Genomic DNA, 16018 nt, shown 5'->3' with positions numbered 1-16018 from the left:
TACTGCAGTGGATAACCGCTACCTACGAATTATGGCTCGTAGGAACCCTGGCAGCAACGCCACCATGTAGAAAAATGCTTTTCGTGCAGCCACAGGACGTCGTGTTACGACTCAAACTGTGCGCAATAGTCTGCGTGCCGCACAACTTCACTCCCGACGTCCATGGCGGGGCCGATGTTTGCAACCACGACACCATGCAGCTCGGTAGAGATGGGCCCAACAACATGCGGAATGGACCGCTTAGGAATGCCATCACGTTCTCTTCACCGATGAGTGTAGCATATCCCTTCAACCAGACAATTGACGGAGACGTGTTTGGAGGCAACTCGGTCAGCCTGAACACAGACACACTGTCCAGCGAGTGCAGCAAGGTGGAGGTTCCCTGCTGTTTTGGAGTGGCATTATGTGGGGCCGACGTACGCCGCTGGTGGCCACGGAAGGCGCCGTAACGGCTCTACGATAAGTGAATGCCATCCTCCGACCGATAGTGCAACCATATCGGCAGCATATTGCCGAGACATTCATCTTCGCGGACCACAATTCGCGCACCATCGTGCACATCTTGTGTCTGACTTCCTTCAGGATAACGATATCGCTCCACTAGAGTGGCGATCATGTTCTCCAGACATGAACCTTGTCGAACACGCCTGGGATATATTGAAAAGGGCTGTTTATGGTGTCCCACCAACCACTCTAAGGGATTCCCATTGAGTAGTGGGACAATCTGGACCTACAGTGTATTGATGAACTTGACGATAGTTTGCCACAACGAACACAGCCATTCATCAGTGAAAGAGGACGTGCTACTGGGTATTAGAGGTACAGCAGTGTACGGCAATCTGGACCACCACCTCTGAAGGTCTCGCTGTATGGTGGTACAACATGCAATGTGTGGTGTTTATGTTGATCTCTATTCCATTTTTCTGACGGGTTCCGGAACTCTCATAACCGAGGTGATGCAAAACGTTTTTTGATGTGTATATTTCAAAAGTAATCGACCTAAAAGTTAGTACATTTATCCCACTGTGAGACAAGGTGGTGATTGCCTTCACGGGAAAATGTTTGTGGTTGCCTACATAACTGCAGTTGTACCCATGCGTGCACCTCTTAGTTCGAAGGAAATCGACGGCCTCGAATGTGTTTCTTCAGGGCGCCAAAAATACAGAAAGCGCACAGGGAGAGATGTAGAGTGTATAGACGATGTGTAAATGGCTTCTCAGCTAAACTTGTGCAGTCTAGTCGGAACAGTCTTGGCAGTGTGGGTCCACACATCTAGAGGTATCAAGGAACAAATAATTTTGTAGCGGAGGTAAGTGTGGGGAGCAAAAACTGTACGGAGAGACCAAGGATCGGAGCGCAATACATCACCACTTTCAGATGGGTGCGAGCTGTAGTAGCGGTGCAGAGATGAAGAGGCCTCCCTGCCGGGAATCGAACCCGGGCCCCTGCGTGGTAGGCGGCAACGCTACCGCTACGCTACGGAGGCGGCAAAATGACAATCTTCCTGCGGTGGCTGGGAATCGAACCCGGATCAACTGCTTGGGAAGCAACCATGCTGACCGTTACACCACCACCGCATAGCACTAGCGACGCAGTGTTGGATCCTTTCGCACAAAACGTGATACGGCGACAGATATTCAATTATTACCATCTCAGACATCGACCTACAGTAGACACGCTTCATACGACATTGAATGAGGCCGAACTGTTTGAAGGCAGCAAATTATCTTTGCACCTGGATGTATACAAGAATAAATATAACACCGTAATAAGAAGTGAACGACACGTAGGCCTTGCGGTAGAATCTCGTAAGGTGACTGTTTCTTTTATTTCTAAACCTTATCGAAATGACTGATTATTATTATTTTCAATTAATTGGTTTAAATTAGTTTTTATTTATAATGTTTTGTCGCATCATTTCCGTCATCATACTGAAAATACCTTACGAACCATCGTTAACAGGAATAACTGACCACAAGATGCACAGCATTTACCGGTGAAGTCGTTGCTTCTCGTATAAGCAGCGCAAAGCCAGCCGGCTCAGTTAAGTTGGCAGCAGTGCGCAAGACAGTGGCCGCCCTTCGCTGCGGTCGCGTGACCGCGAGGCGGGGTTTCCCCGGACACTGACCACAAGGCAGCTTTGAAAACACGTTCCATTGAAGGCAGGTCGAGGTTAGCCTTTGACGTGCAGGTCACCGCTACTTGCGATGCTCAGAGTTTGTCTTTGGAGGTTCGCCAGGAGTTTTCTGTCTAATGATCCCCGACATTTAACAGATTTTTCCCGTAAGTCTTCTTCGCGAGTAGCTGCACATCTTATACTGCATAACAGCCCACTCATAGAGGCAAATCAAGCAATGGTTTCGATGATAACCGTTATGCATTTGAATGAAATTGCTAGCGAGAAAAAAGAAAGGAAGGAAGTTAACGTCCTGTCGACGAGGACGTCATTGAAGGCAGAGGACTATTTCGAATTAGGGAACAATGGCAAAGGAAATTGGCCGTGGCCTTTCAGTGGATGCATCTGGACATCTGCTTTAAGCGATTTACCGAAACGAAAAAAAATGAGGAAGCCATCTTCGAATAGCTGCTGCAACCTACGTACATTTAACCTGTTAGCTGTATTCATCCCTTGGTCTCCCACTGCAATTTTTACGCGTCACCCACCTCTCCAGTAGTAAACTGACAGCTCAGAATATATCCTATCAATCGATCCCTTCTTTGTAACTATCAAGTAGTGCCATAATTTTCCTTTTTCCCCAATACGCTTTGATATCTCCTCATTAGTTCTATTATTTACCCATCTAATCTTTAGCACTCTTCTGTAGCACCACATTTAAAAAGCTTCTGTTCTCTTCCAGTCTGAACAACCAATTGTCCGCGTTCCACTTCCGCACACTCCAGACAAATACCTCCAGGAAAGACTTCCTAATATTTAAATATGTATGATATGCTAAGAAATTCCTTTTCTTTCGGAAATAGTTCATGTGACTGCAGTGTACATCCTCCCTACATTGGGGCCCAAATAACAAAACATGTATACTACTTTCTCAGATCGTAATCTAATCCCCTCAGAATCGCCTGATTTAACTCGATCACTCCTTTACCCTTGTTTTGATGATATTCACCAACACACTGTTCAGTGTTAGGTGAGAAGGGGGGCATTTACGTTTCTTGGATTGCAGTGTACGTCTGACATAGCGGCACTGCGAGCATTCCATAGTATAGCTGAGTTTACGAAACCGTAATTTAGCAATTTCGCTTGTGAAATCTTAATGATATTTTCTACTGTGTAGGAAAGTGAGAAAGAACTCAATTTTGAAAAATAAGAGTGATTGCTAAACTTGTGTGTTCCTATCAGCATACGCGTAGCCACGCAATGTCATTGATCAGTTTCCAGATTTAATTTGAAGGAATGTGCATAATAAAAGTAGCTGGTTACCCTAACTCATTAAGAGGGAGCTTTAGCCTATTTATTGGTAATTCCATTGAAGTCTCACAGCAAACCCACCCCCGTCTTGGGATGACGAAATCACATGAAGACGCCAGTTTGGCGGAAATACCACATCTCATCAAAAATATTCTGAAACCTATTAGTGTGCGTTAACATGGCGTGTGCCCACCCTTTGCCTTTAGGACGGCTTAAACTGTGCTGGGGACACTGAATCAAGTTTCTGAATGCCTGTGGAGGAATTGCAGTCCATTCTTCCTCAAAAAGCAGAGAAGCTAGTGATACTGACGGTGGATTATGGAGTGAACTCGACGTTCTAACCAATTCCAAAGGCGTTCCGCTGGGTTCAAATCGGGACTCTGAGGGGCCAGTCCATTTCAGGAATGTTACTGTCCTCAAACCACTGCCTCACAGGCACTGCTCTATGTCAGGGTGCATTGTCGTGCTGGAACAAGGAGTCATCGTTCCAGCACTGCTACCTTGCACGCAGCAGATGCGTTCATACCCTTAAGCATTTAGTGATTCTTTTTTTTGCGCTTTAAGGGGGCCACACTGTAACCACGAAAGCACCCCCACAGCAACACCACTTTCTCCATTCTTCACTGTTGGCACTACAGATAGTGGCAGATAACGTTCTGCAGACATTCGCCATATCCATATCTTTCCGTCCGATTGTCACAGGGTATAGCGAGATTCATCCCTCCAGATCACTCGTTTTCAGTAATCCACTGTTTAGTGGCGTTACTCTTTACACCATCTCAAGTGCCGCTTAGCTTTGACAACAGAAGTGAGTGGATTATGAGGAGCTGCTCAACCAGCATAACTCATTCTCTTTAACTCCCTACGCACAGTCATCATGCTGGCTATACTGCTCATAACACTCTGGAAATTACTCAGCTACAGTGCTACGAACACTCTGGAAATCACTCAGCTACACCGGTGGTAACACTCGGGAAATCTGTAATTCCTTCCGCTGATTTCAAGCGATTTCTTACAATCCACCCTCCGATAGAATGGTTGAAATGTCTCTAGTTGGCCTGCTAGTCAGGCGTCACCAAATGACTAGTCCGTACTGCAAGTCTCTCACCTCTCCTGACCGACCTATTCTGGTGTTACTGACGGTGTGCGGACAATTGCCACGCCGGACATTTGCCACGATTTTACCTGCTCCGAAGGGTTGTGTCCCTTGTCTCCCCCTCCCCTCTTCTCCTCCCCCTCCTCCTCCTCTCCCGTCGCCTGAACCGCAGTACAGGTACTTACTGAGACTTTCCGCTGGTTTACTTAACATAGGACCAGAATCTCTATGGATTTTCCGCCACATTTCTAGAGAGAGTTTCGTTGTGGAAACTATTAAATGCATCTCGCATTGAAATCCGCATCAAATTTCGAGCCTCAGTAAAACTTCGCCGATCTTGGAGATTTTGCATTCGTCTGAATTATACGTGCCTTTTTCGGTGCTCCTGCAGCAGCTTTCTGTCGTGTTTTGTGTACCATGGGTGATCAGTTCCATCTGTTATTAATTTATTTGGTATGAATCTCTCGAGTGCTGTTGATACTATTTCTTTGAACTTAAGCCACACGTGGTCTTCACTTACATAGTTTGGAAGGATTGAAGACTGTCCCTTAGAAAGCCGTCAAGCGAATTTTTCGTTGCTTTTATAAATAGATATATTTCGCGTTTAGTTTTAGTGAATTTCTTTGTTATGGAATTGAAACTCGCTACGACTGTGTGTTCACTAATCCCTGTATCCGTCGTGATGCTCACGATTATTTGTGGCTAAGAGGTCAAGTGTGTTCTCGTAACCATTTACAATTTGAATGGCCTCGCGAATTAATTGTTCTAAATAATTTTAAAAAAAGCATTTAGAACAAATACAAAAGTTCTTTCTATCTACAATAGGGCCTGAAAATGTATTTTTGTCAACATACGGAAGGTAGATTGAAGTCACTGCCAACTATAATTGTATGAGTGGGGTACCTATTTGCGATGAGACTCGAGTTTTCTTTGAAATCTTAGTGCAGATCATTACAATTACGGCTTTTCCCTCCAAAACGTAGGATTCTTTCTCTGTGAGCCTTTAAATACCAGAGCTAAACAATGTAGAACAACAACGTACGTTACAAGCATAGCATTCTGTATTACTTCATTTCCTTATTTCTAACATTTTAAAATTGTACGTCGACTTTAGATGACATGTCAATCATAGATGTTCTTATCTCTGCTTATGAACGTACTTTCAGTCATGTTTTGAACATTGTCCCGCTACACTTTATTAACTAATGTTTCGCCGCAAGGGATATCGGATTTTAGAGAGTAAATTAACATGGAGTATGTCGTTCTTCTTTTCAAACATTCGCATACCCATGTCTTCTTTTCTTATTGTCTTTTGGGCATGCGGTTGTAGTAACTAAAGTAGACACAAATGCAGTGAACAAAAAGAAATGTTTAGCGTACATTCGCATTCTCTTTACATCGTTCCTTTCTTGTTACTCTCATGGTGATGGACTGTTTCTATCGCAATCAGTAAGCGTGAAAGGAAGCTACCGTACAGACAGAGGGATCTATATTTATACTTGGCAGAACTAATTAGATACTGACATAATCGTCGGAATTGCTTTCGTTACCCAAAAGTTATAAATATTTCGATTTCGGAAAAGAAGCTGCGTAATTGGCCAAGATATCGAAGAAGAAGGTCCCATACGTACTGGTTGCATCGAGTAAGATGTGGAGACGGCGGTCTGTAAGCGGACAGAAGAAAAGTACGAGGAAGGGCGTCCCTTACCTGAGGGATCGCTACTCAAGTTACCTGGCGAAGGGGCATGTGTGGCAAATGTCCGGCGTGGCAAATGTCCGGCATTCGCTACTGACTGCCCGCCTGCCGACTTACTGCCTCCTTTTATAATGGCGAGTCCTCGTCTGGTGACACCTAGTGGGCAGATACGCATTGCGTGTGGCTGTCCGCATGCTCTTGATTGGACAGTGCATTTGATATGGTGTGCCTTGCTCTGCTATGGCAACACAGAACCGGGCCGTTGCTGCTGCAGTACTAATCGAAACAGTCGCGCGCCACCTGTTGTGACGCAGCACAAGCAATGGCTATCATTCTCGCACTGCAGGCTGGCTCTCCTACTCATATACAGTTGCGATCGATTGACTTTTAGTACCAACCCCCTCGGCGGCAACTAACGTGTAACCCACACCTATTAACCATGCAATAGAAAGCGCACAATAGACTAAAACTTGAGGTTTACACCACTCCACTATTCTCCACACGTACAAAATCCTGATCCAACCCATCCTTTGTTGTGCGAATGTTGCTCGGATCTCCGCCCTACCAAAGTACTATAAATCCCTCCAAATCCTCGACGCGATGCTCTCCGTCTCGCTCTCTGCATTCGTTCACGTTCCACCACCTGGATCCTCTACCATCCCATCAAATTCCCAACCGTCCTCACCCACATCGAAGACTTACACATCTCCTATACCGTCCGCAAACTGATTTCTAACAACTTCTTTGTCTACCCTCTGATCAACAATCCTGGTTGCTGCCACCCTTCACCGACACATCCCTCCGTCCCCACAGCTCCACACACTCCATTCAAGGCAACTTCAACCCTCTCCCAGTCAGTAAGACCCACCCTTTTATCCCTCCTACCAACTTTAACCCTTCCCCAACCATCCCACTCCACATCAGGGCTCCTCTCCCCTTTACACCTACCCACATCCCTCTCTTCTTGTGCCACTACCCTCATCCTCGCCCTCTGTCCTTCCCAATGTCTCTGTATTCCCACTATCTGCCTCTCCTACCTATCATCTCCATACTTTCCCCACCTAACAGATCCCCATCTCATTACATCTCCTCCCCCCCCCCCCCCAACCTCTAAGGAACATAGTGTCTCCTCCCAGAATACTTTTTCACCCAGTGCAGGTCCTCTAGATGTTAAGTGGAAGTGCAGGCTCCAGTGTTTCACCTCATCGCAACTGTGTCTTTAAATTGTATATATATTCTTCGTCCTATTAGCTCCTGTGGTTAAACTTTTCAACTTAAAATGTAAACAGTGCTCATATTTTTATTTTTCTATCACCTCTGTTATCTTTTTGGTGGCAACAGCCTTGCCGCAGTGGATACACCGGGTCCCGTGAGGTCACCGACGTTAAGCGCTGTTGGGCGTGGCCGGCACTTGGATGGGTGACCATCCAGCCACCATGCGCTGTTGCCATTTTTCGGGGTGCACTCAGCCTCTTGATGCCAATTGAGGAGCTACTCGGACGAACAGTAGCGGCTCCGGTCAAAGAAAACCATCATAACGACCGGGAGAGCGGTGTACTGATCCCATGCCCCTCCTATCCGCATCCTCCTCGGAGGATGACACGGCGGTCGGATGGTCCCGGTAGGCTACTCGTGGCCTGAAGACGGAGTACTTTTCTGTTATTTTTTTATGAGCACTCGTGACTGAAGAGCGAAGTATTGTACTGCTGACAGCCAATCCCATCCCTCCCCTCCCCCCCCCCGCCTATATGTGGCGTGGGGGAATGAAATAATAAAGGAAAATATTGATTTTTAGGAGCGCTAGTCGGCTGAGTCGCCGCTGCGAGGGTAGCGTACATAATCCGACCTTTCACTGCCTTAAAAGCATAGCGCGCCAACGAGGACAACGCTAATGGTCACAGGTTCGTCGGCGGTCATTGGTTCGTGGGTTTCCGCCTTTTCGCCAATAGGAATGTTTTCTGACCTCGGAACAATACGGCCGCCCTTCGTCCTGGGCTCGTTCCGGGTTCCTTTCGAACGTCCTCGACCACATTCATTCGCTCGCCGCACGCGCGGTTCCCGGGAAATGTGTCGGACGAAGGTAACTGTCCCCGTTTGGGCCATGTGGCAGACAAATACGGCCTCCTAATCGATGTCAGAGTACGGCGTCTGTACTGAAACATGATAAAATCGTAACAAACCTTGCTGTTACCTACAGCATCTGACCGTCACTACCAAGGAGACGGTGGTAGCGTAATTTGCGGATACTGATACCGAGTTACTGTGGAGTCGTGGCCGCAGGTCTGCAGGCACAGTAACCAAGTCGACAAAGTACCAATTAGCGCGTGCCATATGTATCTTCACGGATGCGCCACAAAATCCTGCCAAGCTGAAGAACAGGTGTTCTGTACAATAACTTTTGGCTGCATCTCTAAGTTGTATAGGCTAGCTGAATACCGTAGTTCAGCAGCACAGCATCATAGCACCAGCACTGCAAACCCATCAATAAAAAAAAGGAATAGATTTATGCAATAAATGTTGTTATATTCAGTACAGCTTTGCTTCCACCGTGCGAGCACGAAGGTGGAATATGATCTAACTAGTCGTACAAAATTCCTTGCAGCCAGACTGTGTTGTGTCGCAATGGCCTAAAAAAGAATATCTCGAACTCTTGTGTGCTGTTAGTAAGTAATACTTACGACACCTTGCCGAAATTAAACTGTGTTGGGAAAGATTACAGCGTTGCTTCCAGACGGAAAAAAATGCGTAAAATTTCAATTTACTCGCGCATTCCATTCCGATGATACGTTGACCTGTATCAAAACAAAAATCAATTTATATTTACACAGTTATTAATAATTCGAAATGTAGGCCCATCATTATTCTCATTGGAAAAAACAATCCTGTAATACATTAAGTTACATTAAACTTCAGTCAAGGTTGAGACATGGGGTTATTTAATATTTCAATATTGTCTGTTCCTTTTTTTCTTCACATACAGCATTCTACACTCCTGGAAATGGAAAAAAGAACACATTGACACCGGTGTGTCAGACCCACCATACTTGCTCCGGACACTGCGAGAGGGCTGTACAAGCAATGATCACACGCACGGCACAGCGGACACACCAGGAACCGCGGTGTTGGCCGTCGAATGGCGCTAGCTGCGAAGCATTTGTGCACCGCCGCCGTCAGTGTCAGCCAGTTTGCCGTGGCATACGGAACTCCATCACAGTCTTTAACACTGGTAGCATGCCGCGACAGCGTGGACGTGAACCGTATGTGCAGTTGACGGACTTTGAGCGAGGGCGTATAGTGGGCATGCGGGAGGCCGGGTGGACGTACCGCCGAATTGCTCAACACGTGGGGCGTGAGGTCTCCACAGTACATCGATGTTGTCGCCAGTGGTCGGCGGAAGGTGCACGTGCCCGTCGACCTGGGACCGGACCGCAGCGACGCACGGATGCACGCCAAGACCGTAGGATCCTACGCAGTGCCGTAGGGGACCGCACCGCCACTTCCCAGCAAATTAGGGACACTGTTGCTCCTGGGGTATCGGCGAGGACCATTCGCAACCGTCTCCATGAAGCTGGGCTACGGTCCCGCACACCGTTAGGCCGTCTTCCGCTCACGCCCCAACATCGTGCAGCCCGCCTCCAGTGGTGTCGCGACAGGCGTGAATGGAGGGACGAATGGAGACGTATCGTCTTCAGCGATGAGAGTCGCTTCTGCCTTGGTGCCAATGATGGTCGTATGCGTGTTTGGCGCCGTGCAGGTGAGCGCCACAATCAGGACTGCATACGACCGAGGCACACAGGGCCAACACCCGGCATCATGGTGTGGGGAGCGATCTCCTACACTGGCCGTACACCACTGGTGATCGTCGAGGGGACACTGAATAGTGCACGGTACATCCAAACCGTCATCGAACCCATCGTTCTACCATTCCTAGACCGGCAAGGGAACTTGCTGTTCCAACAGGACAATGCACATCCGCATGTATCCCGTGCCACCCAACGTGCTCTAGAAGGTGTAAGTCAACTACCCTGGCCAGCAAGATCTCCGGATCTGTCCCCCATTGAGCATGTTTGGGACTGGATGAAGCGTCGTCTCACGCGGTCTGCACGTCCAGCACGAACGCTGGTCCAACTGAGGCGCCAGGTGGAAATGGCATGGCAAGCCGTTCCACAGGACTACATCCAGCATCTCTACGATCGTCTCCATGGGAGAATAGCAGCCTGCATTGCTGCGAAAGGTGGATATACACTGTACTAGTGCCGACATTGTGCATGCTCTGTTGCCTGTGTCTATGTGCCTGTGGTTCTGTCAGTGTGATCATGTGATGTATCTGACCCCAGGAATGTGTCAATAAAGTTTCCCCTTCCTGGGACAATGAATTCACGGTGTTCTTATTTCAATTTCCAGGAGTGTATGTTTCTTTTGTCTAAATGTTCTTCAGGGCCTAAGACAAATCGAGAGTAATAATTACACTCTTATAATAGCAAAATTCGTTTATTTGTGAAAAAAATAAAAAATATGTGTTCCGTGAGCAGAAGGCTTCTCTAAAAGAGTTTGAAATTTCCTGTACCCGAAGCTTCTGCTACGTGTTGGCGGTACCTGCGCTTGTTTCATTCCATTGTTCATACAGCGCGCTTCCATTGTGTGATATAAGCTTGGATCTGCACTCCGTACCAACGCAGTTTCACACAAAAGGAAAATTTCAGTTAATTTCTCGTTCCTTCGCTTACTTCTGCCTCTTTCATAATCTTATTTATAACGTTCCAAGACACGTTCGTAGCTCACACCCATTAAACAAAAGAGAAAAAAGTATGTTGCGTCTACTTAATAAACTTGTTATACCATTTCAGGACTCACTGTGCCCACTCACTGTGCCCACGGAATTCATTTCGCATAACAAGCAGATTTTTTGACAGTCTTTTTGCACTGTACAACTTGTTACAAATTTACCTACTCTTCTTATGCAAGCTCAGACCATGGCTAGCGTAAACTTCAGTAGGATAATGCACCCATCTCTGCCAGATCGGCCACCTACGCACGTGGCTAAAGGCGACCTCTCATGGCCCACTTTTTTGTGACGTCACAGCGAGGAATTCCACGTTCCACTACACTGCGAAGTGCGAAAAAAAGAACCTACCAAGTCTGATTTTTGCCTTGAGAGGAGAAACGATGGCAAGGACACCATATTGGTTTTGCGTCTCACGCGGAATTAAGTCATCTGGAGCTAAAATACGTGTTTGGTGCTTTTTTTCATTATAACGCATGTGCTATGGATGTAAGCTGTATGAAAGCAACGACACATTGAGTATCTCTTGAAAACTCGTTGTATTAGCAACGATTTGTTATAATTGTGGGAAACTACATGTCGGTAATGAAAAGCTTCTCCATTTGATGCTCTTGGTATTATAGGTTGCATGCTACGACAGTATTCCGCTTCGGAGCTCTGGCACATCGATGATTTTTCAAAAGCGCGTCGATTTTGGTCCAATTCGTCGTAGTTAAATATTTTTAAAAAATCAGTAGATAGTACATACCGTGTAATTTTGGAGAGCTCGTCATATTGAAACCATAGCGTAATTGACAGAGTCGTGAACTACGAAAAGAAAGGTGGCCATTTTGCGCCTGCCTACCTCCATTTTTCCTTTTTTTTCCACCTTTTGCTTTCTAGGAGATTCTGGACATTTGTTATAAGTTTAATAGAAGTATGATCACCAGTACTGGATGTTATCTATTATGAATCATGTATCTACTGCAATTCTTGCTGCATAGGCCTCGACTGTTTCCCCAGTAGGCAGAAATCTTAAGGTAATTCCCAGTCTATGTCAGAAAGTAAACCCAAGTTATCTAACGGGAGTTTTTACTATTACGGAACGTCATGTAAAAGATATATGGCTGTCTCTTGCTTTCATGGACTACCTCACGTTTGTATCTTGCCGGTAAATATTCTTTTCAGTGATAGTAGCTTCGAATAAATGTCTTCTTCTATTACGAAACGAATCTCGATCTTGAAACCCATGTGATGAAGAGCGTTACTGAGGAATCATGGTAGTCGATAGAACATCGAGAATCGTGGTGTTATGCGTGTAATACGCCCATATTATTTTATGTCCCACGGGAGAACACACACCCTCTTCGCAAGTTCTTCGTTAGCTCGGGCCAGCTAGAGAGCCTGTATACAGAGTGTCCATAGGTGAAGTTTCCCGTGATTGGTTGATTAGCTTTGGCGCCATTTTTCTGCCAAACGTCTCTCGCGCTTCCTATGTTCGCCGTGCTTTCGAGTTGAATTGAAGTTCAGAGGACTTTTGGAAACGAATAAAAGGTATTTGAATTATTGAGAGACTTGTTATGCGTTGTGCATGCATGCTCGATTTAGGTGTATATCGTTTTTAGTATGTAATTAGCGTTTGCGATCTTAAAAACGAGTTGGAATAATGAAGCGTTTTGTGATGAAGTCGGTAGGCCTACATGTTTAAAGTAAACACGTTAGTAATGTACAGTATTGCTTTTGACATCTGTAATTCGTTCTGCAGACGTTCGTAAACGATGCCAGGCTGTGCTGCATTTGGTTGTTCCAATAGAGGCGAAGGTGGATTTCGCATGTTAGCATTTCCACGCAATGAAGAAAGACGAAAGCAGTTGTTTACTTGTTTCATGCAAAAAGTTTGAAGACGTGACAAGAAGTCCTAACACGCCTCACACTTTTTGCATGTCGCAAGTTCAAATGGTTCAAATGGTTCTGAGCACTATGGGACTCAACTGCGTGGCTATCAGTCCCCTAGAACTTAGAACTACTTAAACCTAACTAACCTAAGGACATCACACACATCCATGCCGGAGGCAGGATTCGAACCTGCGACCGTAGCAGTCGCACGGTTCCCATGTCCAAGTAAACAACTGCTTATGACTTTCATTCATCTGACGTAATACAGGTACGTTAAATATTTAGCGTTATGCACTTCCGATACAAAACAAATGCTATACACTATTTTTTTTATTTACGTTACTTTCATTTGAATATGTCTAGTGAACGAACTTTAAAGGAGATAAATGCAAGTAACGAATAATTTTTACAGCCACTGTGTCAAATTTTCATGTGTTGTACGTAGTAGGCTTCTATGAGTATATTATAGCTGTAAAGAAAGGCATTTAACGAATGATTTCGCCATATTGTCTTGTGCTTTTGATTCGGTGAGAGTGTACTCCACCACTGGCCATTCAAAGGTCCCGCCCGCAGTTGGGCAGAAAAATGGCCGCCGTATCGTCCGGTTGGCCACTCTCTCCCTACACTGATCTAGGGCCAGCTAGATCAGACTTCCCTCTCGCGGCCAAAGTCCGAAGCTGCAGCGCCCTGGAGCAGCTGACATCTCGGCGTTTGCAGACTTCAAGGCTGCCCGCAGTGGGCTCCTTAGCAGACGTTAAAGCCAGGCGGTCGATGACAGCTGCAGCCACTCGCCACCGACGGGCGCTCTAAAGTCAGCTGTTCGCTGAAGGTCAGCCCATCGGCTGCTGAGGACTCCGGCGTGGCTGGCGAGAACCGTACGGCCGGCAATGACGCCGCTGCTGGAGAACTGCTGCTGTTGCTTCTTACAGGGCTGGCGCCAGGGGCCAAGCGTGACGTCGGGGTCTGTAGAGAACCTACATCTACATCTGCATGATTACTCTGCAATTCACATTTAAGTGCTTGGCAGAGGGTTCATCGAACCACAATCATACTATCTCTCTACCATCCCACTCCCGAACAGCGCGCGGGAAAAACGAACACCTAAACCTTTCTGTTCGAGCTCTGATTTCTCTTACTTTATTTTGATGATCATTCCTACCTATGTAGATTGGGCTCAACCAAATATTTTCGCATTCGGAAGAGAAAGTTGGTGACTGAAATTTCGTAAATAGATCTCGCCGCGACGAAAAACGTCTTTCCTTTAATGACTTCCATCCCAACTCGCGTATCATATCTGCCACACTCTCTTCCCTATTACGTGATAATACAAAACGAGCTGCCCTTTTTTGCACCCTTTCGATGTCCTCCGTCAATCCCACCTGGTAAGGATCCCACACCGCGCAGCAATATTCTAACAGAGCTGTCTCTTTAGTGGACTTGTTGCATCTTCTAAGTGTCCTGCCAATGAATCTCAACCTTTGCTTCGCCTTCCCCACAGTATTATCTATGTGGTCTTTCCAACTGAAGTTGTTCGTAATTTTTACACCCAGGTACTTAGTTGAATTGACAGCCTCGAGAATTGTACTATTTATCGAGTAATCGAATTCCAACGGATTTCTTTTGGAACTCGTGTGGATCACCTCACACTTTTCGTTATTTAACGTCAACTACCACCTGCCACAGTATACAGCAATCTTTTCTAAATCGCTTTGCAACTGTTACTGGTCTTCGGATGACCTTACAAGACGGTAAATTACAGCATCATCTGCGAACAACCTAAGAGAACTGCTCAGATTGTCACCCACATTAGGAACAGCAGAGGTCCCACGACGCTTCCCTGGGGAACACCTGATATCACTTCAATTTTACTCGATGATTTGCCGTCTATTACTACGAACTGCGACCTGCCTGACGTACAGGCGAAAGGCAACGACAGTATAAGAAGCTGGTGTGAAGGAGTTAACACAGCTCCAGCTGCAGCAAACATTAAAGCAGTAGTGGCAGACCAACAGGAAAAACGTCAACAGCAGTATCAGTAAAAGAAAGACAGCGGGAGTAGAAGAAGCTCTGACATCAGTGAGACGCTAAACACCGAAAGCAGAACACCCTGGCATCATTTGCGAATATAAACCCCTTATATATAAAAACAGTACTCAACTTCTCACACTCCACCACAGCGCCGGGAACACGTTGCACTTCCTTATACTCGTCAGAGCCAACCGCTGCCAGTGGTTTCAGCGGCCGATAAGAAGACATAGGGTGCCACGCGCTGATCTCCTGCACCACCGCTTCTGAGCTTCACAAGCCACGCACACGCGGGTAAGGCAGACTCAGCCCCTGACAGCCGCGAGGTCGGCCACAGCACGTGGCGAGCAGCTGACGACCCCCAACAGCAGGGTCCAGCTCGCGCCACCACCTCTCTCGGTCACCGCCCACTACGTACTCCTCGATCGTCACGTGACCCTACACTTGCTCCACCTCCCGACAGATGGCGGTAGCGATCCAAACAGAGCGCCAAACCGAAAGCGCCACCGCAAACGCTAGACGCGAAGCGAAAGCACTCCGCCTGGCGCGCTTTTCGAAGAGCCGGACACAACTACGGCTCAAAGGCAAAGAACGTACGCATGTACTTGAGGAAGACCTTTGTGAGAATGTACATTTGGATTCTGCATCATATGGAAGTGAACCATATACCGTGCAAAAGCCGGAAAGAGGACAATAGAAACGTTTGAAATGAGGTGCTGGAGAAGCATGCTGAAAAATATGTGGACATAAAATAAGGAATGAGGAGGTTCTCGCAGTATGCCGGCAGAAAGGAAATACACAGATCAGCTACAAAGTTATGACCACCTACCTAATAGCCGGCATGTCCAGCTTTGGCACCGGTAACAGCGGCGAGGCGTCATGGCATGGAAGCAATGAGTCCTTGGTATGTCGCTGGAGAGAGCTGGCACCACATCTGCACACGCAAGTCACATAATTGCCTTAAACTGCAGGGAGGGGGCGATGAGCTCTGACGCCACGTTCAGTCACATACCTGATGTGCTCGACTGGGTTGCGGCGCCAGCGCATCAACTGCAACTCGACACTGTGTTCCTCTAACCACTCCATTACACTCCTGACCTTGAGGACATGGTGCGT

General features: G+C 46.7%; 1 protein-coding gene and 1 non-coding gene across 3 annotated transcripts in view; one reads left to right on the top strand and one right to left on the bottom strand.

Moving 5' to 3' along the window:
• LOC126203533 (D-xylose transporter) overlaps positions 1–16018 on the top strand; it is a 385124-nt gene that overhangs the window by 201461 nt on the left and 167645 nt on the right. The gene's annotated exons all lie outside the window — the stretch shown is intronic.
• Positions 1506–1577, bottom strand: Trnag-ccc (transfer RNA glycine (anticodon CCC)). The gene has a single exon. It is a non-coding gene; the product is annotated as a tRNA-Gly (tRNA).

Source organism: Schistocerca nitens, chromosome 9, assembly GCF_023898315.1.
Source record: "Schistocerca nitens isolate TAMUIC-IGC-003100 chromosome 9, iqSchNite1.1, whole genome shotgun sequence".
NCBI classification, from domain to species: Eukaryota; Metazoa; Arthropoda; class Insecta; order Orthoptera; family Acrididae; genus Schistocerca; species Schistocerca nitens.
The sequence above is the reverse complement of the archived record's forward strand: the minus strand, read 5'-3'. Positions and strand labels throughout refer to the sequence as shown.